At 41.4% G+C, this 27,991-nt stretch overlaps 1 protein-coding gene across 4 annotated transcripts in view; it reads right to left on the bottom strand.

Moving 5' to 3' along the window:
• LUZP1 (leucine zipper protein 1) overlaps positions 1-27,991 on the bottom strand; it is a 98,491-nt gene that overhangs the window by 26,821 nt on the left and 43,679 nt on the right. For all 4 annotated transcript variants that reach the window (XM_055140305.1, XM_055140306.1, XM_055140304.1 and 1 more), the window contains exon 2: positions 2,301-2,401. The gene's annotated coding sequence lies outside the window, so the exon portion shown is untranslated. The remainder of the gene's footprint in view (positions 1-2,300; positions 2,402-27,991) is intronic.

The following is a 27,991-nucleotide window of genomic DNA, read 5'->3' as shown; positions in this document are numbered from 1 at the left end:
GTTCAGTGGCAGAGTATATATACGCCTTGTATGCATGAAGTCTTATATTCTATTCCTAAAACAAAAGTGGCAACAAAAAAACAAAACAGGGGCTAGGGGATAGCCCAGCAGTTAGGGTGCATGCTCGGAAGCTGGCCTGGTTCAATTCCTAGTACCACACCATCCCTGAGTATCCGTGGAAGCCCCCAAGCACTTCCAGATGTGACCATAGAGCCCCCTAGCACTGCAGTGTCCAAGCAGCAACACATACACACACATGGGGAGGGAAAACCCTGAAAATTCACTTGGTTGTCTCCTGTCCCATAACCAAGGAGAAAACAAAACAAAAACAATTATTTTTCACGGTCATGGATGTAATTCAATGGCAGAGTATATACCACACACAGATGCTGAGTTCAATCCTTGGCACTTTAAAAAAATTTTTTTCTCATCCCCAAATTAATCAAATGTAGTTTTTTTTTAAAAAAGTTCTCCAATAATAAAACACTAAAGTACTATTAGAGAAACAGACTAATACTAGCTTCAACTCCTCCCAACCAACAATTAATTTCATAACCCAGTTCCCTGAGGTAGGAAAAATGCTCCAGGGAAGAAATGAAACAAGAATATTGAACTAATTAACAGAGCAACTGTTTGCCTTGAAGTTTCCCACTCCAGCAAGAAGAGTCTGTATTATTCCTAACTACACCTCATTCCCAAGAGGGGTTCCCATGAGTCTGAGACACTGCATTAAGATTCCTTCACTATGTCCAGTATCCTATCCCAGAAGCACACTGATTGCCCAATTACACAGTAACCCCAGGGAAAACTTTCTGTGATGGACACTCAGCTACTGACCACTCACCACTGCTCAAGTTTCTTCTGTATCATTATCATTAGTACTTTCATTGACTTGGCTGACAACAAACAATAAAATATGTGTGTGTGTGTGTGTGTGTGTGTTGGGGGGAGGGCAGAGAGAGACAGAGAAATGGTACAGCAGGTAAGGTCTTGCATGTGGTCAACCTGGGTTCATCCCTGCATCCCATATGATCTTTAAGCACCACCAAGTGACCCTTGAGAGGCTGAAGCAATAGTACAGTGGGTAGGGCATTGGCTTTGCATACAGCTGACCTGGGTTGAATCCCTGGCAACCCATATGGTTCCCTGAACACTGCCAAGATTAATTCCTGGGTGCAGAGCCAGGAGTAATCCCTGAGCATCACCTCCAGGAGTGAAAAACAAAACAAAACAAAACAGTGATCCTTGAGCACAAAGTCAGGAGTAACCCAAGTATAACCCCAAACCAAAAAGAAATTAAAAATAAAATGATAGCACACTTAATCCAGAAAGGGCTAAGGAAAGGAGCAAGCTGTCAAATGAAACATTTCCTCCCCCTAACCCCAGTCCTTTTAAATACTTTTTTTTTAATTTATTAAAGAACTGTGACTTACAAAGTCATTAGTAGTTGATTTAGGCATATAATACTTCAACACCAATCCCACGACCAGTGTCAACTTCCCTCCACCAGTATTCCCCTTATTCCCTCCCCAATAAAACTTTAAAAAAAAAATTACATATTGGTTTTGCTCTCTAAAGGTTGTCAGTCACAGTTTCAACCAAATAGTCACTTCCTTGATTTTTTTTTTTTTAATGGCTCCTTTTGAAATCCAGTCTTACAATTTAAGTAACTGGTGTGAACTTGAAGAATTTACTATTGCTCCTGTAAGCTCATTTCCTTTATGTGGAATAACAGCACTAACTTCACGGCATTTGATGAAAATATTGAGAGATAAGATAGGGGATGGAGTGATAGCACAACGGGTAGGGCGTCTGCCTTGCACGCTGCCAACCCGGGTTCTAATCCCAGCATCCCATATGGTCCCCTGAGCATCGCCAGGGATAATTCCTGACTGAAGAGCCAGGAGTAACTCCTGTGCATCGGCCGGGTGTGACCCAAAAACAAAAACAACAACAACAAAAAAGAGATTAGATATATTAAACAAAAGAAAAATAAAAAAATAAAAGGGAAAAAATGATATGTGGAACAGGACTGTGCCTGACAAATAGTAAGCATACAATATATGTAGCTAGATTTATTCTGAAGGTTGACAATTTCATGCAGTGATTTTTACCCTTGTATGGTTGACTGGCTGATTAAATGAAAAAATGTAGAGTATTTAGCATGGTATTTGGCTTATAATAGAACAGCAACAAATACTGGCTTTCCCTCTGTTCCTTCAGTGGTGGAAAATTGCAGAGACTACAGAAGCCAGCTAAGTCCATGAGTGTGGCCAGATTTTCCTGTACAACATACTCACCATTTAGGTAATTTAAGCTTCAGTCAATACCTCTGGCTACTCCCTTGATGCTTACTGTCTTGAAATCAATCACTGCTTTTCAGTGGCAGCTGCCTCCTGACCTAAACAGAATAAAAACAGAAAGAAAATGATAGGTAAGGCGTGACTCACACCAAGATTGAGCTGACCCAAAAGCCTGTCCCCAATATCTTCACCAACACCCACCCAGAGCTGTGAGAAAAGGCACAAGAGCTGAGTGGAGATCCTGACTCTGAAGGTAGCTGGTGTCTCTCTCCTTGGCTCCAGGAGACCTCCTTTGTGCTACCAGGGCAGATGACACTGTCTTTCCTTAAGTTAACAGACCTATATCCTCCCTGATAATCTCCGCAGTGTTCATATAACATCTGGGAACTGGGATGGACCTTAGAATCAACCAGCTAAAGGCATTTTCAGGAAGAAAACTTGGAAAGGGTGAAGCTTGGAACGGGTGAGTCACACAACTGCTTTAGGGCTAAACTTGGGATTCTACTAAAACAAGATGTTCTGAAAGATGAGTAAGAAAATAACCCAAACATCTGATGAGTATCTATCATATCCAAATATATTTCCTGTCTTATACAATAAATATCACAACAACATTACCAAGTAGAATCTACATTTCGAAAGTAACTTGCCCAGGGTCTTCTGGCACAGTTTGCTAAAAATGGCAGTCAGAAATTTGGGGGGGTATGTGGAGGATTTGAGTCACACTCAGCAGTGCCTAGGGGCTACTCCCAGCTCTGTGCTCAGAAGACCATGTAGTAAAGGGGACTGAATGGGGGCCAAGTGTATACAAGACAAGTATACAAGTGGTGTATACAAGTATCTTGACCCTGTACTATCTCTCTAGTCCAAGCTGTCAGGATTTAAACTTAAGTCTAACTCCAAAAGCCCTTTCACCATACTCACTCTTGTTAAGTTACCTTCTATGTTGACTCCTCAGAAGGGATCCGAACTATCCCACCATGAATTAGAACTAAAAATAGTACTGCTCTGTATTCAAACTTACTCTCTACTTTTCTAACTATCAACCTTTTTATGGGAGAACTGTAAAGCCTACTATCCCACTGAACCTGACCCCTAAAATCCATGAAGGGTTACAGGAGGAATCTGGGTAAAATTTCTATGTCAAAACTCAGTCTTAAGGGAAAATGGAAAGATGGCTTCTGAGCTAGAAGCCTAATTCTGGGAAGATGAACTTGAACACTATCCCTGTCTTTTCAACACAGCCCATCTTAGCCCTTAACATACCCCCACAGACCACCATGTGGCCTGCTTCCAACACTGCAAGTCATTTCAACCAATTTTCACGCCTCCAACACCATATAATCCATCCCTGCTTCACCCTCCTAAAGAGCTAGAAAACTATAACTAAGGTAGAGAAGTATGTTAGGGCTGGAGTGAGAGTACAGCAGGTAAGACACTTTCCCGGTACACAGCCAAGCCAGGTTTGATTCCCCAACATCCCATATGGTCCCCTGAGAACTGTCAAGTGTGATTTCTGAGTGTAGAGCCAAGAGTAATGCCTGAGCATCACCAGGTGTGGGACGCCCTCTCCCAAAGAAAAGACAGAGTATGTCTCAGGAAAGCCCTCTCCTCAAGTCCCTGCTCCCTCGTCTCCCCACCAGATTCTTTTGTTGGGGGCCACTTATTATTCCCTTCTTGTGTTTCTTTATATCTCACATATGAGAGAGATCATCTGTTTCTGGCCCTCTCCTTCTGGCTGGCTTCATTCACCAGGATTCCCTCCAGTCCCATCCACACAGCAGCAAATTACACAATCTGATCTTACAGTTCAACAGCATTCCATGTGTATATATGCCACAGTTTCAATGACAGTATTATAAAGCACAATGACTAAAATATTATTTAAAAAGAAAGATAGCAACAAAAAAAATAGAGAAATATGGGCCTGGGAGGTGTAGCTCAACTGGTAAAGTATATGCCCTGCATGCGTGAAGCTCTGGATTTAATCTTGGACACAGCATCCCTCAACTCCAGCACCACGAGACGTGATACACTCGTGGCCCCCAGCACCACCGCACTGACACAACAAAGCAAAAGACAGAAATAATAAAATGATGGGAGTTTTTTGGAACAGCTTAAAGGAAAGATGAGGGGTGAGAGATACAGTATGGTAAGGTGTTTGCCTTGCACACACAGCTGACCCAGGACTGATCCCTTAGTGCAGAGCAAGAGTAAGCTCTTAGTAGTGCCAAGTGTTGCCTAAAAACAAAACAAAAAATTGGAAAGAAATGCCATGGGATGAAGTTTTCATTTTTGAAGCTTTGACTTATGGGCTGACCAAGTGAAGTCCCAATTATAAAGCAAACCCTAATTTTTCTGTCCAGAGCTGAAGACAAAGCTCAGGACTAAGACAAATAAAAAGAATGTAAAGAAGAAAAGAAACAGTCTCCCAGGTTCTGTATGCAAATTTTGTCCAGCTCTCATAATCCTGGGCTATGCACAGGGCAGAATCTAAGAACCTCAGCTAAGAAGAAAAGAGCTGAACTGTGTTACTCAATACAAGTGAGATGGAATTTGTAGTTTTTAGGCAGGCAGGCAGGCAGGCAAGCAGTAGGGAGGGAGGGAGGAAGGGAGGGAGAAAAGGAGGGAAGGAAGGAAGGAAGGAAGGAAGGAAGGAAGGAAGGAAGGAAGGAAGGAAGGAAGGAAGGAAGGAAGGAAGGAAGGAAGGAAGGAAGGAAGGAAGGAAGGAAGGAAGGAAGGAAGGACTAGAGTCAGATGTTGGGAGTTACACAAGAATATTATATTATTGTAACAAAACATATATTGAAAACAAAAATCTTTAGGTGCCAGGGATTGAACTCAGGGTCTCATGAGATTAACAACTACATATACTCATGTTAGAGATCAGGAAACTGGAGGGAAGAGTGGTGTAAAAAACAAGTTGGAGAAGGTACGTCAATTTCTGTAAGCCTTGTTTTGGGGTTTTTTTATTTTCTCATTCCCTTCTTCCCTATCCCTCATGCCCACAGGAGAGAGAATCCAGAAGATTTTTAAATAAAGTGGGCAAATGACAGGAAGATGTACTCTTCAGGTACAAATAAGCCTGCATAGGAATTTCCTACTAATCCTGTTGGATCTCAGTCTTATACTCTTTAGGTCTATTTCATAAGTTAAACAAATTTTTAATACTTCCGGGACTGAAGAGATAGCTCAATGGGCTTAGTGCATGGTTTGCATATGGGAGTCCCAATACCACATGCTCCACTGATTACTGCCAGGAGTGATATCCACTGAGCTATCTTCTCCAGCCCCAGAAATATTCAAAATTCTTTTTTTTTTTTTTTTGCTTTTTAGGTTACACATGGCGATGCACAAGGGTTACTCCTGGCTCTGCACTCAGGAATTACCGCTGGCAGTTCTCGGGGGACCATATGAGATATGAGATGCTGGGATTCGAACCTGGGTCGGCTGAGTGCAAGGCAAACGCCCTATCTGCTGTGCTATCACTCCAGCCCCAATATTCAAAATTCTTAAGGGCCAACAGGTTGGTCCACACCTGGCAGTGCTCAGGGATTAATCCTGGTTCTGTGGCTCAGGGATCCTTCTTGGCAGGGCTCAAGGGTCCATACGCAGTGCCAAGTATCTAACCAGAATCAGCCACGTGCAAGGCAAGCACCTTACCCACTGTATTATCTCTTTGGCCCACTATTCATATTTTGTTTAAGAATGAATTAATAAGCAGCGAATGTAGCTCAGTGGGGGAGGACATGCCTTCTATGTATCAAGGCCCTGGGCCTGACCAAACTCCAAAAATGTTAATCAATTCTCAAAAGAAAATTCTTAAATTGTGCTAATAAGGGAATTTCACACTATGATAGAGCTTCTAAAATAATGTTTTTCTCTTTATAATTCTCCCAAGATATTTTATTTTTAAACTTTAACTCCTGGAATGAAAAAAGCAGTTAACCATATCTACCATATGAAAGGAGTATGTTAAGGAAGCAAGAAACAGGCAGGATGAGGTTCTAGAAATCCCACCTCTGGGATCTTTTCTTTTCTTTCCCATCTTATCTAAGAAGTCTTATTTACCTAAAAAATGATGGAGACTACAAACAAGATTGGGACTGAAACGAAAGGACTTAAGAACTTCTAAGTTCCTTTGGAAGCACTTATTAATAAGCAATTGATACAGCTAGCTTCTGATTAGGGTATCTATTTAAAACACATCCCTGAGAGCTGCCACCTGGCTCTGCCGCTTTCTTTTCTAACAGGCAGTCTATAATTGAGACAAGGCTTCTTTGCAATTAGCCCATGTTTGTGGGGTTTAGTAGAAGAACCACATCGCTAAAATTATCGGTTATTTGCCAGCTTTAAGAAAACTGGCTGAAAAGGACACACTGGCTCGCTTTAACATATAAAGGGTCCACATGCAGTTAAACAGCAAGTCACAGCAATTACCCTTTAAAAAAAAAAAAGAACTAAATTGTTTCTATTACCTAATGTCATCTTTGGGATGACCCTATCAAGAAAACAGCATCATGTTTATTTTATAAATAAGGAAGAAACAGAGAAAGGTTAATTCCCATAGCTGGTTAAGTGGTAATAAATAGAGTCTCACCTAGGTGTGTTTCAGCCCCAATTTTTGCGTTCCCTCTCCAATCTACCTTCTCTCCTAAAGGAACTGGCTTTCAGGTCTGACTTGTTAGAAAGCCAATCCCGATGACCCACACCTTGAACATAACAACTTTTATGAGGTTGGTAGATAATGTGTCCATTCAATCATGTGTTCACTGATTCAAATATTAACTGCTTCAGTGCCTCAAGTACTGATGTAAGAAATTTCAAGTCACCTTCCTCTCCAATTTCCACAGATGGACCAATTAGCTAGAAATGTCACTTATAGGCTTCACATAGCATTCCATGTTTCATTCCACTCCATGCTCCGTATTCAGATCCAGGTTTTAAAAACACACCTAACTTCATTGCATTTATTATATAGCAATTTAAAAAAAAACTCATTTAAAGACTCATTCTATAAACTATATGAAATACCGTTAATAGAAATTAAACCTCTTAAGGATGTATAGGAAGGCTCCCACTGATGGTGAGAACATCCCAAGTACCAGAGGGAGCCTGGGGAATTTGAGTAAACTGTGTGACAGAAGAAGGAAGGCAAGTAGACACACGAGGTGAAGAGAGGCTGGAGAGAGAGAGAGAGAGAGAGAGAGAGAGAGAGAGAGAGAGAGAGAGAGAGAGAGAGCTATATACCACATTGGTCTCGGAGACTAAACTAGATTATTTAGGTCACTGAGTCATATAGGAAATAATCTCTGCTAAACAGAATTAAGATGTGTACATTTCAGAGAGCACTTTCGCTTCAGTATGGACAACAGATAAAAAGATTTTTTAAAAAGAGAGCAAGACTTGGGGCCGGAGCAATAGCACAGCGGGTAGGGCATTTGCCTTGCACGCGGCCGACCCGGGTTCGATCCCCGGCATCCCATATGGTCCCCCAAGCACCGCCAGGAGTAGTTCCTGAGTGCAAAGCCAGGAGTAACCCCTGAGCATCGCTGGGTGTGACCCAAAAAGCAAAAAAAAAAAAAAAAGAGAGCAAGACTTACAGTACAGTGGGCAAGGTATTTGCCCTGTATGCGGTTGAACTAGGTTCAATCCCTGACATCAGGGTTCCCCCCAAACCCAGCAAGGAATAATCCCTAGGTTCAGAGCCAGGAGAAACCCTGAGCATCATCAGGTGTGTCCCAACCACACCCCCCAAAAAGATAACCAAGAGATGAGAATGATGCCGAGAGATGAAAGGAGGCTAGTTCTATGGTCCAGGAAAGATGATGGAGGGCATTCACTATCAGATACCATTCTAGGCACTTGGTATGAATTATAGCAGCTCTGGCAGGCTGGAGAGATGGTACAGCAGGTAAAGTTGCCTTGCATGTAGTCAACCTGGGTTCAACCCCCAGCAGATGTGGCCCGCAAGACAAAAGTAAAGACTGAAAGTAAGAGGTTAATTCAAAATAAATTATATTCCCCCCTCATTCTTATTTCTCCTTTCTGCCTAGTCAGTCCTCTCAAACACCTTCAGCTCCCTTGTGCCATACACCATTTCATATTCAATTAATAAACTAAACTTGCTATTAACCCTACCTATCCTATTTCAGAGGGATGGGAAGGGTGTACTGGGCCACATCTGCTGTGCTCAGGGCTTACTCTCAGTTCTGTGCTCGGGGATCCTAAATGGTATCAGATATCAAACCAGTGTCAGCTGAATGCAAGGCAAGTGTCTTAACCCCTGTACTGTATCTCTAGCCCATCATTAAACCAAAACAATGACCCCACACGCCTATATCAAAGAAGCTAAGGTACACAACAAGTTTTGCATGTAGAGAAAGCAGAATCACTTTATCCATTATCAATACAAAGTTCAAACAGGTCCCTCAATACTGCTAGAATCCTAAGTCTCCCCTAATAGGTTCAAATTCTTACTCTCAAAAATGACATAAATTTTCTCTCAATAAACCTCCAGCCCTCATCAGTCCCGTGACTCTGACAACAAAGAAGCAACACGGAAACCATCAATCCTTTCATATCCACCCTGGATCCAATTTCTTCTTATCTTCATACGCAACTTTCCCCTCTTTCTTTCATCATCATTCTCCTCTCTTTACAGGTTCATACCCATCAGAATAGAAATATGCTCTAGGCCAGAGCAACAGAATACAGCAAGTATAGCATTTGTCTTGCATGCAGCCAAACCGGGTTTGACCCCCAGCACTACATATAGTCCTCCTACCAGGAGTGATCCCTGAGTGCAGAGGCAGGAATAAATCCTGAGCACCATTAGTATGCCCCCACCAAAAAACAAAAAATATATATATATATACATATATATATATATATATATATATGTACTGCCACTTACCAGCACTAGTAAAGCTCACCTTTTTAAAGCACAGTTAAGAATAAGGATTTAGATACATTAGTGTTGTAAGCTGGTATTACTGCAAGCAGGTTCTTAAACATATTCTAAGTAGATTTCTCAACCAAGGTCTACACCAGTTAAATGTGTTGATGAACTCATAGTGAGTCACCAGTGAAGTAAACTATGTGGCTCTCAGACAGATTAGAAATTAATTAGTTCTGCATCACAAATACCCTTAGGAAGCTCTTAAAACATTGTGCTTTTCAAACCCAAGTGTGCGTACAATCAAGTGGTGATCTCATTTAAAAAAAAAATTTTTTTTTTTAGGGCCAGAGTACAGCAGGTAGGGCACTTGCCTTTATCCCCAGCACCACATATGGTCCCTTGAGTCCACCAGGAAGAAACCCTGAGCACAGAGCTCAGCGTAAGCCCTGAGCACAGCCAGGTGTGGTCCCTCCAAAACACAGCCAGGTGTGGTCCCTCCAAAACACAGCCAGGTGTGGTCTCTCCAAAAATAAAACTGTACTTTTCATAGAGCAGGTCTTGGTTAGGGGTTAGGATTCTATATTTCTGGTACGTTAGGACATTGGTCCAGAGACCACAATTGAGAAAAGTCTGAAATTCCCCATCTTAAAAAAGCCTAACAGGGGCTGGTGCAATAGCCCAGTGGGTAGGGCCTTTGCCTTGCACTCGGACGACCCGGGTTCAATTCCCAGCATCCCATATGGTCCCCCGAGCACCGCCAGGAGTAATTCCTGAGTGCATGAGCCAGGAGTAACCTCTGTGCAACACCAGGTGTGACCCAAAAAGCAAAAAAATTTAAAAATTAAAAAATAAAAAAGCAAAACAAACAGAAAAAGATCAACATTAAACTCTCCCTCTCCTGGGGTTGGAGCAATAGCACAGAGGGTAGGGTGTTTGCCTTGCATGCGGCCGACCCGGGTTCCATTCCCAGCATCCCATATGGTCCCCTGAGCACCGCCAGGGGTAATTCCTGAGTGCAGAGCCAGAAGTAACCCCTGAGCATCGCCGGGTGTGGCCCAAAAAGCAAAAAAATAAAAATAAAAAAAATAATAAACTCTCCCTCTCCTTTCAGCTAGCCAGTCAGTTCTAACATCTATCCTTCTTCACAGCAGTACCTCTCGAGAGCTGTCAATACTCTACATTCCCCATCCCTCTTTCATGCCAATCGAGCATTTTAGATGCTCAAGCTGTTCACATCAGAGTAAAAAGTCTCAATATTGACAAATTCCAAGGTCACTTCTTTGTCCACCTTATCCAACCTCTAAATGGCATTTAGCACAAACAACTGCTCTTTTGTTAAAACACCTTCTTCCTTGGTGTTTTCGTAAAGCATATTTTCTGGGTCTTGTATTCCACTGGTTTATTTTCATTCTTTGCCGACTCCTCTTCCTCTGTTTGACCAGGGCCAGACCTGGAACCTCTTTAATTTGTACTCTCCTTTTTCACTCCTATGAAACCTCAATCACATCCCCAATTTTAAATAATTTTAAATATCAATGGCTTCCATTTCTTTTGTCTCCAGCAGTGACCACCTTGAACTTCAGAGCCCATTTAACAGCCTACTTGATATCTCTGCCTAGATTTTGAAATAACATTTCATAACCATATATTATTATAGCTTCCCTCTATGAAGAAAAAAAAATTTTATTCCCACCCCTTCCCTTTCCTTTCTTCCTGTTATTTTCATGACCAGGGGTCACACACGCCTGGTTCTGCACAAGAGACAGCACGCATACTCTGTTTTGATGTCAAAGGTCGAAGACCACAGAGCTGTAAGAACTACACTAAAGACATGTGGGAAGCACCGGGAATCAAACTCATGATCTCATGTTTGCAACCTGGGTCTCTAATTTTACCTGTTTTGTTTTGGGGGCCATAACCAACTGTGATCAGGGCTTACTTCTGGCTCGGTGGTGAGGAATCACTCCTGTCAGGGTCTGGAGGACCAAAAAGGGTGCTCGGGATTGAACCTGGGTCAGCTACACGCAAAGGAAGCCCCTTCCCTCTGCACTCTCTCCAGCCCCTCTCTTCTTGCTGGCACTCACTTTCTACCCCAGTGTTTCCCAAAGTGAGCAAGGCTGGACCCCTGGGGAGCACTGGAACAAACCAGTTTGGTTGGAAGGTGGCTGCTTCTGAGGCCCCTTGTGGAGGAGAGGAGAGGGTTTTCTGCTTGTTCACTTAGAGAAGGCAGATAGGGGAGAGGGGCACTGAGTTATTTTTATCCCCTAAAAAAGGAACAACAGGTCAAAATTTAGGAACCTCTGTTCTACCCTTCCCTCCCCAAATTCATTCCGCTTCCTTAACTTTTCCCATCTAATTCATGGCATCACCATTTACCCGACTGCCTGGGCCAAACACCTGAAATCACCCTGGATTTTTCTTTCCTTCACATTCCACATGTAAGTTCATTAGCAAGTTCTATCAAGTTCTTCCAAATTCTCTTCAATCTGTCGCTCTGTTTTCTAAGTCCCCTACTAAGTATCCTAATTCAAGCTACTGGACAGACCTTGCTGACCTACAACAAAGCATCCCTTACGTTTCTCTGCTTCCAACTCTTTCTGTATAGTCCATTCTCCAAACAGTGGCAATTTTTATTTCTTAAAATTTGATCTCAGATCAAGACCTTATTCTGCTTTAAAACAGAAAAACAAGAAGCAGACAAACAAGTCTAATGTCTTCACATCTTATTACAGGTCCTATATGGCCACAGTCAACTCACCTGCCCTCGTGTCCTTCCCAGTCAGTCTCCTCCTCAATTAATTGTTTCACACCCTTCATTCTTGACTTAGATTGGTATTTGTACCAGCTGTTCCCTCTTCCCTTTATTCAGATAAGTCTTTTGGTCACTGAACAGTCAGCTTAAATTTTACCACCTCTGTAAAGCTTCAATCAGTCCATTAAAGCAGCTCTCAGGGGCTGGAGCACAGGGTGTTTGCCTTGCACATGACCGACCCGGGTTCAATTCCCAGCATCCCATATGGTCCCCTGAGCACTGCCAGGAGTAATTCCTGAGTGCAGAGCTAGGAGTAACCCCTTGTGCATCGCCAGGTGTGACCCAAAAAAGAAAAAAAAAAAGCAGCTTTCAAACCTCATGTAGTGCTGATTTTAAGATCACCTTGGCAGTTAATCCTATTTGATATTTTATTTATTTATACTTGTCTTTTAATTCCTATCCTTGCCTTCTGCCTTGCTCTTCACTAATACCTAGAACACTATCAAGTGCCTAGAAGAGTGTCTGGCTATCGCACAGGAGAGCAATCTGGGTGAGACAAAAGTTTGAGTCATGAGTATAAAAGGTGTAGTTACTAATTAGCCCAGGAAGTGTATTAGATCACCCAGGTGGAGCGATTACAGTGAGAATATGGAAGACTCAGAGAGAGTAGAACACATAATAGCTATAACTAGAGAACAACAGAGATGTAGGAGGAAGGATAAGCCATGTCACTGGACCCAAGAGAAAAGACTGTTTCCAGGAGAAAAGAGTGAACAACAGTGTCAACTTTGCTGAGAAAAAATCTTAAAAACAAAGAGGGCCAAGGAGATGACTCAATGGTTGGAGCTTATGTTTTGCGGGAAAGCACCTTGGGTTCAATCCCAGGCAACACATGGTCTCTCCAAGCACCACAGGGTATACTCACCCTCTACCCCCTGCAAAAATAAAAAACAAAACAAAAGTCTGTTGAATGTGGTGTCAAGGAGGATGTTAGTGACCTTAGTAAAACATTACACAAGTCCTAAGGGCGAAAACCAGACTCCAGTAAGCTAAGACAGTAAGGTAGCAAATAAAGCTTTTCAGAAAGTTTGGCTACTTAATAAGCATGGGTGACAAACTAAGGGGAAAACAACTTTTGTATGTTTTCTTTAATGGGAGACTCTGTCCTAGCATGTATGAGCTGCCAGTCACACAAAGTTTCTATCTTTTTACCCTCACACTCAGGTACTTTCCTTGGATTGATTCCTAAGTGCCCAGGAAATCAATCTAGAAATTTTATGTTTATACATGCACCTTATATCCCTTACTATAATGAAAGATAAAGTTGCCTCCTGTTGCTATCTGGAATGGAATACTGGATTATACACACCATTTTAGAGAATTTGAACTTAAAAGTTTTGTTGCCATTTTAATCTCTATGTACCTGGGGGGGGGGAGGATGACATTCTTATTTTTACCACCAGCAAGAAGTTTGTTTCCACTTTATAGCCTCCAAAGAACTGCCTTTTGTCTATTTCATATTCCTCCACTATGCCTGCTGCCCAGACAACATACTATAATAGAAAGCACCTGGTCATCGAAATCGGGGAAATCTAACTTTCCAATATAATTAAGTCACATCAAGCTGACTTAGGTGATTATACTTCACTGTTCCTTCATATGTATACACAGATTTTACTATAAAAAATTCACAGGATTGGGGCTGGAGTGATAGCACAGCAGGCAGGGCATTTGCCTTGCACGCAGCCGACCCAGGTTCGATTCCCAGCATCCCATATGGTTCCCTAAGCACTGCCAGGAGTAATTCCTGAGTGCAGAGCCAGGAGTGATCATTGTGCATCACCAGGTGTGACCCAAAAAGCAATAAATAAATAAATAAATAAATTCATAGGATTGCCTTAAGAATCAAACAAAAATATCCATTAAGGGGCAGAAGCAATAGTACTGTGTTAGGGCATTTACTTACACACACCTAAACAGAGTTCAATCCCCAGCATCTAATATGGTCCTTAGCCCCGCCAGGAGTGATCCCTGAGTTCAGAGCTAGGAGTAAGCCCTGAGCACTTCAAGGTATGGCAAAAAAAAAAAACTCACACACACTCACACACACACACACACATTAAGCACAATATAGTCCATAAATGTTAATTCGATTTTCCTCTCATCACCACTCTGATGAAGCTGTACATCTCTCTCCCTTGTACATTTTTATTTAATTTCTCTTTCCCTGTATAAATTGCACCAGCCTTGGAAAAGGAATCTCGAAAAATTAATTTGTCCAGTTCCAGGAGAAATCATTTTAAAGTATTAAGAGGCTGGCGGGTGGGGCCAGTGATGTTACCAAGCAGCATCGGAAAGGGCAGGGATGATACTGGAGAGGAAAGAGTCATGCTCCCAGCCAGCTTCTCCGCATCACCCACTGCCCCACCCACCCCGAAGTTCCTTTTGCCTTGCACAGGCTGAGTCTCTATCTCATTCCTTTTTGTTTGTTTTCTGGGGCCACACCTGGCTCATTTACTACTGGCTCATTCCTGGCAGTGCTTGGGGGACCATATGTGGTGCTGGGCATTGAACTCCAGGTTGGCTGTGTGCAAAACAAGTACCCTACCTACTGGCTCCAGACTCTATCTCATCTTGTAGTAGGTCATGCTTATCAACAAGTCTCAAGTCAATGGTTTCAGTATTGAAAACAAAACAGCACTCACACATTCTGAATATCTGTACAGCCAGTGGAATCCTGAGTCCTAGTCTTTTAAATTTGCTAGTTCTGTAACCTTTGTAAAATTATTACTCTCCTCTAATTAAAAACGCTCTCCTTTCATTCCAGAGAAATTCAGTACAGCAGGCAGGGCACTTGCACACAGCTAGCCCAGGTTCAATCCAGGCATCCCATATGGTTCCCCCAAGCCTGGCCAGTACTAATTCCTGAGTGCAGAGCCAGGTGTGCCCATCCCCGCCAAAAACGGCCCTTATTTCTACAGTGAGAAATGACTGCACGTCTTGATTACAAGAAAAGATCAAAAGAAATAATGTATATTGAGTACTTTGTACACTATAAAACACGGTTATTGCTATATTATAGTTACACAAAGCAATAACAGTGTCTACCCTTTGGCCCGTTCAGGTGCTGCATTGAGAAAGTCTGTGATCTTTATTTTTAACTCAAATCTTCCAAACACTGCCAGTTGAAAACCCTCAGCAAACTGGTGGCCAGAAACTGTGATATAAGAAACATATATCATTTCACACTAAGCCTGACTACACAGCAACATATAACTAAGATGCCTGGAATACTGAAAGAACAAGCTATGATTCCATAGTACCAAAAGCCTATGCTACACTGAACCTTTCCAACATTTCCTGAACCAAAACTGTCTGTGACAGTGACAACATTTTCATTTTCCCACAAAAACGGTAGAGAGAATGAAGAAATATGATTGTTAGGAAACGTTTAAGCATGAACTAGGAGGTCTGACTGTAGAGTCTGTAGGGTGGCTAACGAGCTGCTGTACTTTATCAAACCTCACACACTTTAACCTCTTGCCGCTTGCTCCCAGGCCCGTATATTTCATTTGTCTATCTTTATAATAAGTACTATAAGTCTCTTAATATTTACTCCCTATACTACACTGAGATTAAATTTCCTAATCCCTTAAAGTTCTTTCATTCAGACACAAGTGTTTAGATTGCTGCAAATGACCTATTTTCCTATTTTGTTTTAATTTGAAAATACAAAAACAAAAAAAACACAGTCTACAAGAAAATAATACAGGGAATTAATGCAGGGAAGAAAGCATACTTTTTTCTTCTCAGAGGCTCCAATTCTCAGATTAGAGAATCATTCTTTTAAGTTCCCACTCAGCAAGAAGATTCACACAGGAAAATGGGATAAGCAAATCAGAGTTTATTAACTTTTATTAACTAGTTCCCACACTCTCCTGAGAATATACCATCATGAGGATTGGAAAGATAGTATAGAGGGTCCAATCCCTAACACCCCTTTTGGTCCCCAAGCACCAGCCAGAAGTGAACCCTGAGTGTAGAGCCAGGAATAAGCCCTAAGCACAGCCGGGTGTGGCCCAAACCACCCTCCCCCCAAATTTTGTTTTTAATTTTTTAAAAATAAAATTCCTTGGGACAAGAGAAATAATGCAGTGGGTAAGGCACTTGCCTTGCACACAGCCGACCTGGATTTAATTCCCAGCATCCATATGGTCCCCAGAGCACTGCCAGGAGTGATTCCTGAACACAGAGCCAGAAGTCAGCCCTGAGCACTGTTGGGTGTGGACTCTACAAAAAAATCCATTGGGTAGTTTACTAAAAACCTTACACATTTTACTGTAGAGATATGCAAATAATGAACATCTTTTTAAGTTAAAATTCTGAAAGTTATCAATATTTTATAAAAAGCTCTGTAAGGCATGAGGCTGACACCCAAGGACAGTAGATACAAGGGCCAGGAGGATTGCCCCATAGCTGGAAGCCTGCTTCATGAGCAGAAGGGAGAAGGCAGGTGGAATAGAGAAGGGATCACTAAGAAAATGATGGCTGGGAGGAATCAGTCGGGATGAAAGATGCATGCCTAAAGTAGATAATGGACCAAACATAATACCTCTCAGTGTCTGTGTTGCAAGCCATAATGCCCAAAAGTAGAGAGAGAGTATGGGGAATATTGTCTGCCATGGAGGCAGGGGAGGGTGGGAAGGGGGGGGGATACTGGGGATATTGTTGGTGGGGAATGTGCACTGGTGTAGGGATAGGTGTTTGATCATTGTGTGATTGTAACCCAAACATGAAAGCTTGTAACTATGTCACAGTGATTAAAAAAAATTTTTTTTAAAGGGGAAAAAAAGCTCTGTAAGGATTCTAATATATAGGCAAGGCTAAAGCCATTCTATCTCAAGAGTAAGGTCTTCCAACTCTTACTGGGATAGTAACTGAACAAGATAATAAGAAAAATTGGGACTGGAGAGATTGCACAGCGGGAAACGAGCTTGCCTTACACATGGCCAACCTGGGTTCAATTCCCAACATTCCATATGGTCCTCCAAGCCCCACCAAGAGTGATCCCTGAGCACAGAGTCAGGAGTAAAATCCCTGAGCATAACTGAGTGTGAACTTGCCCCTAAAAGACAAACAAACAAAAAGTTGAAAAAACTAAGGCAAAGGTGGGGCATCTCTTTGAAAAGACTAAAAATGCTGGGCTGGGGAGGAAAACTCCAAGTGGAGCTGATGTAGCTAAGATTAATAGCTGAAAGAGACAGTTGATTATGACAACTCAGATTTTAGTGCTAGCTGTGGGTGTGATCTTTGGCAAACTACTTCATTTCTCCAACTCTTACCAAGATACCTTACAGCTGTTAACAGAGTCTGGAGAAGAAGATGAGAGGAATCAAGTAGGAACAGGCACTTTTGAAAGACCCTAGATTTACCTCAACCTGGCACTTAGAATTCTGTATTATAATTATACACTTTTTCTCTCCCCCTTACACCATAGCTTGAGCTCCTAAATGGCAGGATTATATGTCTCATTTATGAATTCAAGCACAAGCATAAAAGTGGGCATGAAGTAAGAGTTTAACACTCAGTTCAGTAGTGTTCTAAGGTAAGTTATGAGGAGTACCTATATTCATGCTCTTAGACTTTAAAAGGATAATTCACAATCTGCATATGCACCTCTCCAAAATAACAATGAATAACATTTCCCTTATCAATATCAACTAAAGGAAGTCCAGATGCCCAGAATCATAAAAAAAGGCCTCTCAGGGATGAAACCTCTGAAGTTCTGTCCTCCTAGTTCCTCAGTAATATAGTAGTCCATACTATATGTGGGCTACTCCATATCCTCCAGCATCCTCCAAATGCTATCAAATGCTTACATATTATTTCACCACTGAGTGCGCTTTCACTGTTAATCTGAACGAGCCCCTCCAATTCTCCTTGGTAGTATCAAATCCATTTTATGTGAGGAAACTGAAGTTCTTTCATTTATTTGCTTTTTTAAAAAAGTTTTTTTTTTTTGTTTTTTTGGGGGGGCATACCTGCTGTGCCCCTGATCCCACTCAGAGATCCTGATCCCTGATCCCACTCAGAGGTCACTCCTGGCAGGGCTAAGAAGACCATATGAGATGTCAGGGTTTGAACTTGAACTGGCTGCATGCAAGGCAAACTCCCTATCCACTGTACTATTGCTCCAGCTCCTGAAGCTCATATTTTAAGTAATTTGCAATTTAAGATAAATTGAAAGCACGAAAGGAGGGCTTCAGTATGTAGGCTTTCTTTATGCTCAGGAGAGAAAGAGGAACATCGCCCCCCTCCCTTCCTCAGGCTTCTGTAGATTAACAGTCCAGTTCCAACTACTGCTTCACTGACTCATTACCTCTTAACCTTCTCTCGTTCTGTGAGAATGAAGACAGATTATTTTTATTTGTGTTTGTTGTCCAGCAGAAGCCTGGAACAACCTAAGGCATCACAAACACAAGGCAGTGCTTACCGCTGAGCTATAGCTCTGGCTATTTTTATTAGGGTTTAAGAGGGAAAAACCTGTCAGCCCAAGAGAAAATTCCTTAAGATTACAAAATAATATACTCAAAAGCTGCCTGTTAACATCCTGGTGTATAAAGACAAAAAAAGAGAAAAATTTGTTCACGGTGAAATTATAAACCCTACTGATCAAACAGTTCCACAGCACTGAGTTAGTTATGCATAGCTTACTGTTTGTACTTGTTCTTTTGTTTTCTTCAATAAATTATACTGTCTACAATAAACACACCATTTCAAATTCCTCAAGGGCAAAGGTTACATCTTCCACTTTGAAAGGCCCATCTCCCTTGCTGTATAAGAACACATAGTACCCAAAACTAAACCACTAGACTTGTTTTTCTGACCTAGTATATTAACTAAACCAGTTTTTCCCAAAGATACCTCCCTCTGAGTGTGCTGGAAAGATCCAGGGACCATCAGTAGACTTGAGTGCTGCTGGGGAAGGGAAGGGTTTGCTTTCTGTTTGCTCATATAAAAAAGATAAATTTGGGGTAGAAGGGTGCATTAAGTGACTCTTTCTCCAAAGTTGGGGGCAGATCAAATAAGTTTAGAAGAGAGATTTTTTTTTTTTTTTTTGCTTTTGCCTTTGGGGCCACACCCAGTGGTGCTCAGGATTTACTCCTGGCTCTGCATTAAGGAATCACTCCTGGCAGTGCTTGGGGACCATATGGGATGCTGAGGATTGAACCCCGGTAGGTCTCTTGCAAGGCAACAGTCCTACCCACTGTACTATCACTTCATCCCTAAGCCTCATTTATTTTTTTTTTACATTTTATATCATCTCATTTCTCTTTATTCATTCCATTTCTTTGTTTTTAGTGTCAGGGATTGAGCTCAGGGCCTCATGCAAGTGTTCCTTAGCCAAATTAAAAATGTAAAAGACCTGATGTATTTTACAAGTTGACACTCTTCAACAGAGTAACATATATAAAATCTACTCTGTAAGAAGTCAACACAAAAAAAAACAGCACCTACAGTGACACCAGACACACTGTTGAGTAGGTACTCGATAAAAGTGTACCAAATGATATAAAAAGCCAAAATCTATTAAAAGTCCTTTAAAACATAATAAAAACAAAGAGAGAAAGGTGGACAGAGAATATGAAGTTAATTAAAGAAAAAAAAAACAGGAAATCAGATTCTAAGGCATTTCCACCACGGGGTCCCACAAGGGAATACATTTAATTTAAGAATCAGGTTACATCTACAGCAGAGCCCAGCACAAGCATTAAGATAGGAACCAAGTAGCTCAATCAGCAGCAGCTCTCTTCCCTTGGGCAATTTCTTTCTACTACCCAGTCACTGAACTGCAGGAGTTAAGTCACGCAGTACTAAAAGTTAGGAGGAAATTAGCATGCCACCTGACACTTTTCTGGCATAGCATAAGCCGATTAGTTTAGGTTACAAACACAACTGCAAGATTCCACTATGCTGATGAAACTATTCTCCTTTTTCGCCCCTACAAACTAAAAATAACTTATTTATCAACTCCGGAGCATTCCTTCAGTATTTCTGCCCTGTCAGCAACCCAAAGTTCCATTTCCTCAACCCTCCAACAAGTCTGCAATGTTTTGTCTCTGGAGTGCTTTGTCATCGGCTCCCCATTCCTCATTCCTCACCCTAATCCAATGAGCATAACAAGAGACCTAACCCCTTTATTTTTCTAATTTAAGCATTCAAGTGTCTTTCCAGAATGCATACACAAAAATCTTGTGTCTCCTGCCCTGTGAACAATCACAATTTAAATGGGCTGAGCTACAGGGGAAAAAACAATGTAGGACAAGACAGGACATGATCAGGAAGTCAGTTAAATGCTTTTCATTCAAGCAGGAATAGAAGGAACCCCACCCACTGAAGAATAATAAAGCATAAGGGTGAATGGTTTCCACAGTCAGACTCTACTTACAACAATCACCTTGCCACAGAGCCATCAGGGAGCTCTGCTCTGTGGATTCATAACATTCACAAGAACTCTGGGCCCCAGCAAAAATTAAGTAGGCTGCATACCCTAGAGCTGAATCAGTGACATTTCCAGGAGAAACAAACTCCCCAAATCTAAGTCAAACTTAAATTTTCCAAACTTAAATTTTCCAGTCAGGCAGAGCTAAGGGAGGGGCTGAAATCAGACCACTAGGACGTGGAAGTACCCCAGAAGCCAGAAAACTGTCCTCAGTGGTCTCTGTCCTCTAGGTCCTGAGGTAAGTCACCACTCCTCTCCCAAAGGCCAAGGCTACTTTATGGACCTGGAACCTCACCACAGCTCCTTGTTCTTTGCAATGGCATCAAGAACGTCACAGCATGTATTTTGTTAGCACATAGAGACCTGGAAAAGTATATTATTCTAAAATAATTAAAGTACTTCATGAGAGTACAAATTTCTAACTTTCTTCACTCACCTGTATGCCTAACCTTTGAACAAAACTAAACTGGCTTACCTATAAAACACACACTCAATAACAGGGGGAAAAAATTAGTCTGAGGGGGCCAGGGAGATAGGAGAGCAGGTAAGGCACTTGCCTTGCATATAGCTGACTCAGATTCAATCCCCAACACCCCATGTCATCCCAAATCCTGCTAGGAGTGAGCCCTAAGCACAGTCAGGTATAAATCCTGAATACTAAGTGTGAACCTCTCCCCAAAAAACTTTGTCTAAAAACTTGGTGTACTGGGCTGGCAATAGTACACTGGTGCCTAGCATTTTGCTGACCCACGCTCAATCCCCAGCATCCCATATGGTTCACACACACACACACACACACACACACACACACACACACACACACAACAGGAGTGATCCCTGAGTGAAGAACCAGGAGTAAACCTGAGCACCACTGGGTGTGCCCCCTCCCCAGAAAAAACTTGGTGTACTGTGATAAATAAAGTTCTACTGCAGAATCTATGCTGTGTCATAGAAAACTGAACACTGTGGCTTTTATGAAACTTTAGAACCTTCTAGGATTTATGAAATCAAAGAATATGAGATCTAGAAAGCTCTTTAAGGATCAAATTTCCAGTATAGCCTTTCATTTCAAAGATGGGGGAGAAATAAGACTTTATTAGGAAACAAAGGCTAGAGAACAAGATTGGACCCGAGGCCTCGGTGACAAGATTCCAAACCCAGGCGCCTTAGGTCACAGAATTCTTCTTCATGAGACAAGAATTTGGGAATCGAGGGCTGGAGCGATAGCACAGTGGGGAGGGCGTTTGCCTTGCACTCGGCTGACCCGGGTTCAATCCCCAGCATCCCATAGGGTTCCCTGAGCACCGCCAGGAGTAATTCCTGAGCGCAGAACCAGGAGTAACCCCTGAGCATCGCAGGGTGTGATCCAAAAAGCAAAAAAAAAAAAAAAAAAAAAAAAGAAGAATTTGGGAATCGAGTGGCTAAGAAAAGTGAAGGGAAAGAAAGTAAACTCAGGGCCCAAAAGAATAACTCAGTCAGTGGCTTTAGAGATCCACGAGAATGTAAACCTGACAGTTCTACCATCTGCAATCCCCACAGTGTGCAATCCCAGCAAGTGAGCACACATGTGACACCACATGACCCCAGGCATGCACCATAACCATGACTTGTGTGCTTTGACCAAGGGCGCATCGCCCAGTAAGTATCACAACTAAAGGAGCACAAACCTCAGAGAGCACCAGGGCCAAAGGTGCAGGTACCACAGAGTCAATTCCATCCAATATCACAGCTTGAAATGTGTGAGAGTCCCACAGCCAGGCCTGTGCACACCCCCAGTCAGCAGCAGCACCGACACAGGGAAAGGAGCAGGAAAGAAATCGTTTTATTTATTTTTTTTAAGTAAATATAGCATCCTTTGGAGTAGGGGATACATTTTTAAAAGATGACTCAATTGTATGACTCCACTAAAGGAAACCACATCACCAGACTTCATGTGAATTTGAATATGTATCCAATACGAGAACTTGGGGAAATCACACTTCTTTCTAACTTGGTTTGTTTTGCAATAAATTGAAAAGTATAGACCTTCTTCTTTTTTTTAGGCGGGAGGGGGCAGGTAGGGAGCATCCAGAGATGCTCAGCAATTACTCCAGGGTCTGCACTATGGATTCAAACCTGGTGATGCTCAGAGGACCATATAGGATGCTAAGAATCGAACCGGGCTTGGCCCTGTACAAGGCAAACATCCTACCTCCTCTGACCCCAGAAAAGTAAAGACTTTTATTCATTCTAAGTTGTAAGAGACCCCAAGCCCCGCCAAAGGAAGATAGTGTTCATTAACTACCCCAAAGGAAAGGAACAAAAGTCTGAATTTTAGATCCAGGAGGTAATTCAATGGGCTAGAACACACAACTCTGGGTCTGATCCCTCGCACCACATGAGCCTACAAAAGCACGGCCAAGTGTGGCCCCAAAACAACAACAATCAAAAGGCCTGATGTTTGGTGACCAAACTGACAATGTGGGTCCTGGCAGGCAGACATCCTAAGCTACTAGTTTTCCCACACACAACCTGACAACATTAGTGCTATCATTGAATTGAACATGGGGAAACAGTGCCTTCTTTCTTCACTGCACATTTTCTTTATTATTGTACCTACTAGAATTGCTGTGATTCCTTTAAGGATCCCGGTTTGACCATCTACAGATGGTTTAAATTTGTCACTACTGATTATTTCCATTCCCTCCTTGAAATCAAATTGAAGTCTACTACTAAATGTATTAAATACTTTTTATCTTTTCATTGTTGTTGGGTTTGGGGGATTATTGGTGGGGGAGGGGTTTTGGCCACACCTCAGGGGACTCAGGGTTTACTCCTGGCTCTGAGCTCTGGGATCATTCCTGGTGGTACTTTGGGATATAGATGCCAGGGGATGGAAAATGAGTCAGCTATGTGCAAAAGCAAGCACCTTACCCAGTGTACTCTCTCGTCAGTCTTAAATACTTTCTCTCAAGACCCTCATTTTCTGTTTTCACTTTCATTTAGTACTCTGCATGTCAGAGACTTAAAGACCAATGAATGGCAGAGATATGACTCAATGGTAGATAGAGCCCATGACCCACTTGCAGGAGGCCCTAGGCTCAGTGCTGGTCCTAGACTCCTCCCGACCTGAAAAAAAAAATCTAAGGGAAATAACCTTAATCACAAGTAAATAATTAGAATAATCAATTAACAGTGAAAATGTCTACTATAAGCTGTTTTCTAAAACACATAATTCAATATAGCCTTCCTAAGGATGTAACTGATGGTGAAAATGCAAAAAATAACCGTTGAGCACAGAGAACAAGAGTTTCATTTCCCACTATCTCATCAACACACCTTAATATGGAAGCTATAATATATTAGAGATTAAAGCCAAGAACTAAATCAATATAAAAGGAAGTGAAAGCTCCTAGGTAAATTACGAGTGGTAATTTAATAATTTACTAAGTCTGAGAGAACATGGACTAATCCTGCGATAACTATAATTTTCATCAACAAGATTATAAATAGTAATTTTCAAACCTCAGTATGGATCTGAAATTACCTAGGCTACTTGTGAAAAACTGCAAATTCCCAAGTATCATCCTAGAATACTCTAATTAATTGGTTCTGTTGTAGAGTTCAGAGGTTTAAAGATATTCCGATATAGATGGTTCAGAAATTATACTTTTGAGAATACTGTGGGAGAGAAAAAATTGCTATCTCTCTTGGACACCTGCATGTATATATTCTGGAGTGCTGTAGTCTAAACTGTTCAGTATGCAGGCCCTTGACTCCTTTTTCTTTTAACATTACTCAATGGCTTCATTCTGGGCTCTTGGTATTTTGGTTTTTTGTTTTTCATTTTACAATCTGACCTCCTGTAAAGCTTCCTCGAAGTCTTCTGGACAACAAAGTAAGATCCTAGCTAAAACTAAGCACCCCTTCTCTAACATGCCACTTGATTCTCCAGTTTTATTTCTCTTTATGGAACATAGCATTGCCTGAGGATTTTTACGTTTTATTTGCACTCTCTGTCACTAGAATGTATTAGAAAAGGCACTTCTCTGCCACTATCATGATATCCCTAGCACCCAGAACTGTGGCTCACAACACAAGAAGTGCTCCATATGTTTATAAATTTTAGAAATCTTGTCATTGATCCTTCATTAGTTCTTGGTCCTTCATTCTGCTTTTCATCCCAAGAGGTAAGTCTTCCTATTGACAGCTACAGCATTCTAGGTGCCAACATAGAGGGTACCTGCCAGAATGAGTCTATGGGCATGGGAGCACCAACGCCAGACACCGAGAGAACCACCAGCCCACCCGATTGTGACCTCATGCTTATCCCTGGCCCATCCTGAGCCTGGGAGCCTTCCTCCAGATTCATTTTATAATGGACTCTCTCTCTCTCTCTCTCTATATATATATATATGTATATATATATATATATATATTATAATGTATGCCCAGTGTCCACCCAAATGAAAGGCTCTTTCCTTAAAAAAAAAAAAAAGATTTAGGATTTTCACTATTTTGTGGTAAAGAGATTACACACACACACACACCACAAACACAACTTAACTGTAACAAAGTTTTTAAAAGTTCACCCTATAGAAGTTCCTAACTTTACTTATATTGCATAGGAATAATTTGACTTCTACTATGTGAATGAGAAATCAAAGGCAATGTTGGCAAATGCCATCATGAGAGCTACAAGTTTCAACAAAGGCAGAACATAGCATGTTGGCAGACAAAATCACTTCACTCTATTCTCCATTAGGTCAGCCAAACACTTTCTGTCAACATCAGCTAACTCACACCACACATTTGTCTATTCAGTCATTTACGGACAGTAATGTCTTATAAAGTATACATTATACTAAGTGCCTTATATACATTACTCTAATCCTCAAAACAATTCTAAGAAGATAGTATTATCTTCCCTACTTTATAAATTAAAATATTAAACCTCCAACTGGGCCAGAGAGCTAGGACCGTGGATAAGGCACCTGCCTCGCATGAAGCCATACAGGGTTGACTCCCCAGGACACTAAGCACTGCCAGGAGTTAGCCCTGAGCACCACAGTGTGTAGATCAAATATGCCCTCACCCCATCCCTGATTAAAGCTCAAAGAAGTTAGATAATATGTAATAGCAGTGGGGTGGTATTCAAATCCATGTCTATTTTGACTTTAAAGTCTTGCTTTCAATTTTAACATCTTAATTTGAAGACTTCCTTATTTCTACTTCATGCATTAGACATAGTGCATAGAATAAATTTGAAAATGTTTGCTGAATCTGTAAGAGTTAAATAATATATTGTAATTCTAACTCAAGAACCTGTCTAGGATTAAATACTTCAATATTAACTTTTGATTTGAAAGCAAAACACTGGGCAGGGAGACAATACAGTGGATAGGGCACTTGTCTTGCACATGGCTGACCCAGCTTGATCTATAGCAACCCATACGGTTGGCCCCACCAAGAATGATTCCAGAGCACTGAACCAGGAGTAAACCCTGAGCAAGTGTAGACCAAAAACAACACACACACACACACACACACACACACACACACACACACACACACAACTCAACTGCCTTTGCATAATAAGAAGTAATGGAAAATACTTCTTCAGTTAGAAGACAATTACTGGGCTAAAGCCAAAATAGAATCTATCCTAACAAAGTTACTACCATGAAAATCTGAATATAAAAGCAGTACAAGGTACTAAGAGGAAAACATGAAATAAAATCTGAGTTCAAGTTTCAGTTAAGTGTCAGTTGCATCAGCTATAAAATAATGAGACATGTGCTTGCCTCCCTACCCAACAATGGTGGCCTTAAATTTTGAATGTGATAATGCTCATAAAAATCATTCATAAAATGTTATATAAATAAAATTATTCATGTGCTCTGAATCTTAATGAAAGAACAAAAGCATGAATCAGGAGCCGCCCCCTCTTTTGGCAATGCTCTGGAACCCTCCTGGCTGGGCTTTGGGAGGCTAGGCAGTGCTGAGGATTGAGTTTGGGACTCCCCAAAACAAACCAAGTGCTCTGCCCTCTGAGCTACCTCTGCAGACATGATGCCTAACCTCTAAGGTCAGCATTATTAAAATTTCCTCTAGGCACCAGAGGGTTGGTTCAACAGGCTGAGAGCATGCTTTGCATGTAGGAGACCTGGGTTTGATCCTTGGCACTGCCAGTTCCCTGAACACCACTAAGCATGACCCTGCAAGAGCAGGGTTCCCTAAGCACAACCAGATGTGGCCACCTTCTCTCCACCCTGTCCTTCCATGCCACAAGAAAAGTTCCTCTGTATTTGGAGCACTTTAAGAGGTAAACTTCTCAAACATCAACTAATCCTTAAGAAAGGATGGGGGGAGGGGTGCCACAGCGAAAGTACGGTTGGTAGGGCATTTGCCTTACACACGGCAAACCCGGGTTTGATCCCCAGCATCCCAGATGGGCCCCCAAACAAATCCAGGAGTAATTCCCAGTACAGAGCCAGGAATAACCCTTAAGCATTGCTGGGTGTGACCCAAAAAGCTCAAAAAAAAGGGCAATAAAAATGTTAGGGACCCAGAGAGATAGTACAGTAGGTATGGTGCTTTCCTTGCCTGTGGCCAAGTCAGATTCAATCCATGGCACTTCATACAATCCCTTGAGCACTGCCAGGAGTGTTCCTTAAGCACAGAAGTAAACCCTGAGCACCTCCAGGTGTGACCCAAAAGGCAAAAAAAAATTTAAATTAAAAGAACGTGGCCTACCTATTATCAACCTTTTTATATCTAAATCCTATCTTTCCAACTACATGAGGACTCTTTCGATGACAAACAGATGGTATAGAAACATGAATAATATATTGTTCTATTTTGTAGAGGACTAAACAATGACCTCATCACAATGTGCAAAGAAGCAATAGGCCTCTTCTATATCCAGTTAATAATTCCCTCCCTTCCTGCTAAGACACTTCCCTATTCAGAACAATAGTTGTCAGGTCTATAACATGCAGTTATAAAAAGAGTCCAGGCAAGGGATGTGGGTCAACAGTAAACTGCATGAAACCTGAACTGATCCCAAGCCAAAAAAAAAAAAATTATAGTCTAGATTATTTCTTCTAGCCATTAAAGCTTTCATTCTTCAAGTCAATACTATGAACGTAAGTCTATAAATTGCCTTAGTCCTCTATAATCTAAAGAGAAATTGAAAGTTCATAACCTAATTCTGAAAAGATTCTTAATAATCCTAAATACTATGGCATGGATTATATACCACAGAGTTTCCTTTATTAATGACAATGCCAAGACTGGTTTTTAAAAAATGATCAACTATCTTTTTTCATTTCTTACTTTTCTGTGATCCTTTTATCAATTTAGAATTGTTGCTACCACTAGAGGGAATTTTTTCCCTATGATAATTAATAATCACATGAATTCTATAAATGCAGTTTTGCCTCAGTTTTTCTGTGGTGTAGTAAAATAGAATGTAATCTTTATCACTTATTAATACTTATCATTCTCACTCTTGTTGGTTTTGTTTTGTGCTTAGAGCCTATCTGAGAGTG

The sequence above is a fragment of the Sorex araneus genome, chromosome 5 (assembly GCF_027595985.1).
Source record: "Sorex araneus isolate mSorAra2 chromosome 5, mSorAra2.pri, whole genome shotgun sequence".
NCBI classification, from domain to species: Eukaryota; Metazoa; Chordata; class Mammalia; order Eulipotyphla; family Soricidae; genus Sorex; species Sorex araneus.
The sequence above is the reverse complement of the archived record's forward strand: the minus strand, read 5'-3'. Positions and strand labels throughout refer to the sequence as shown.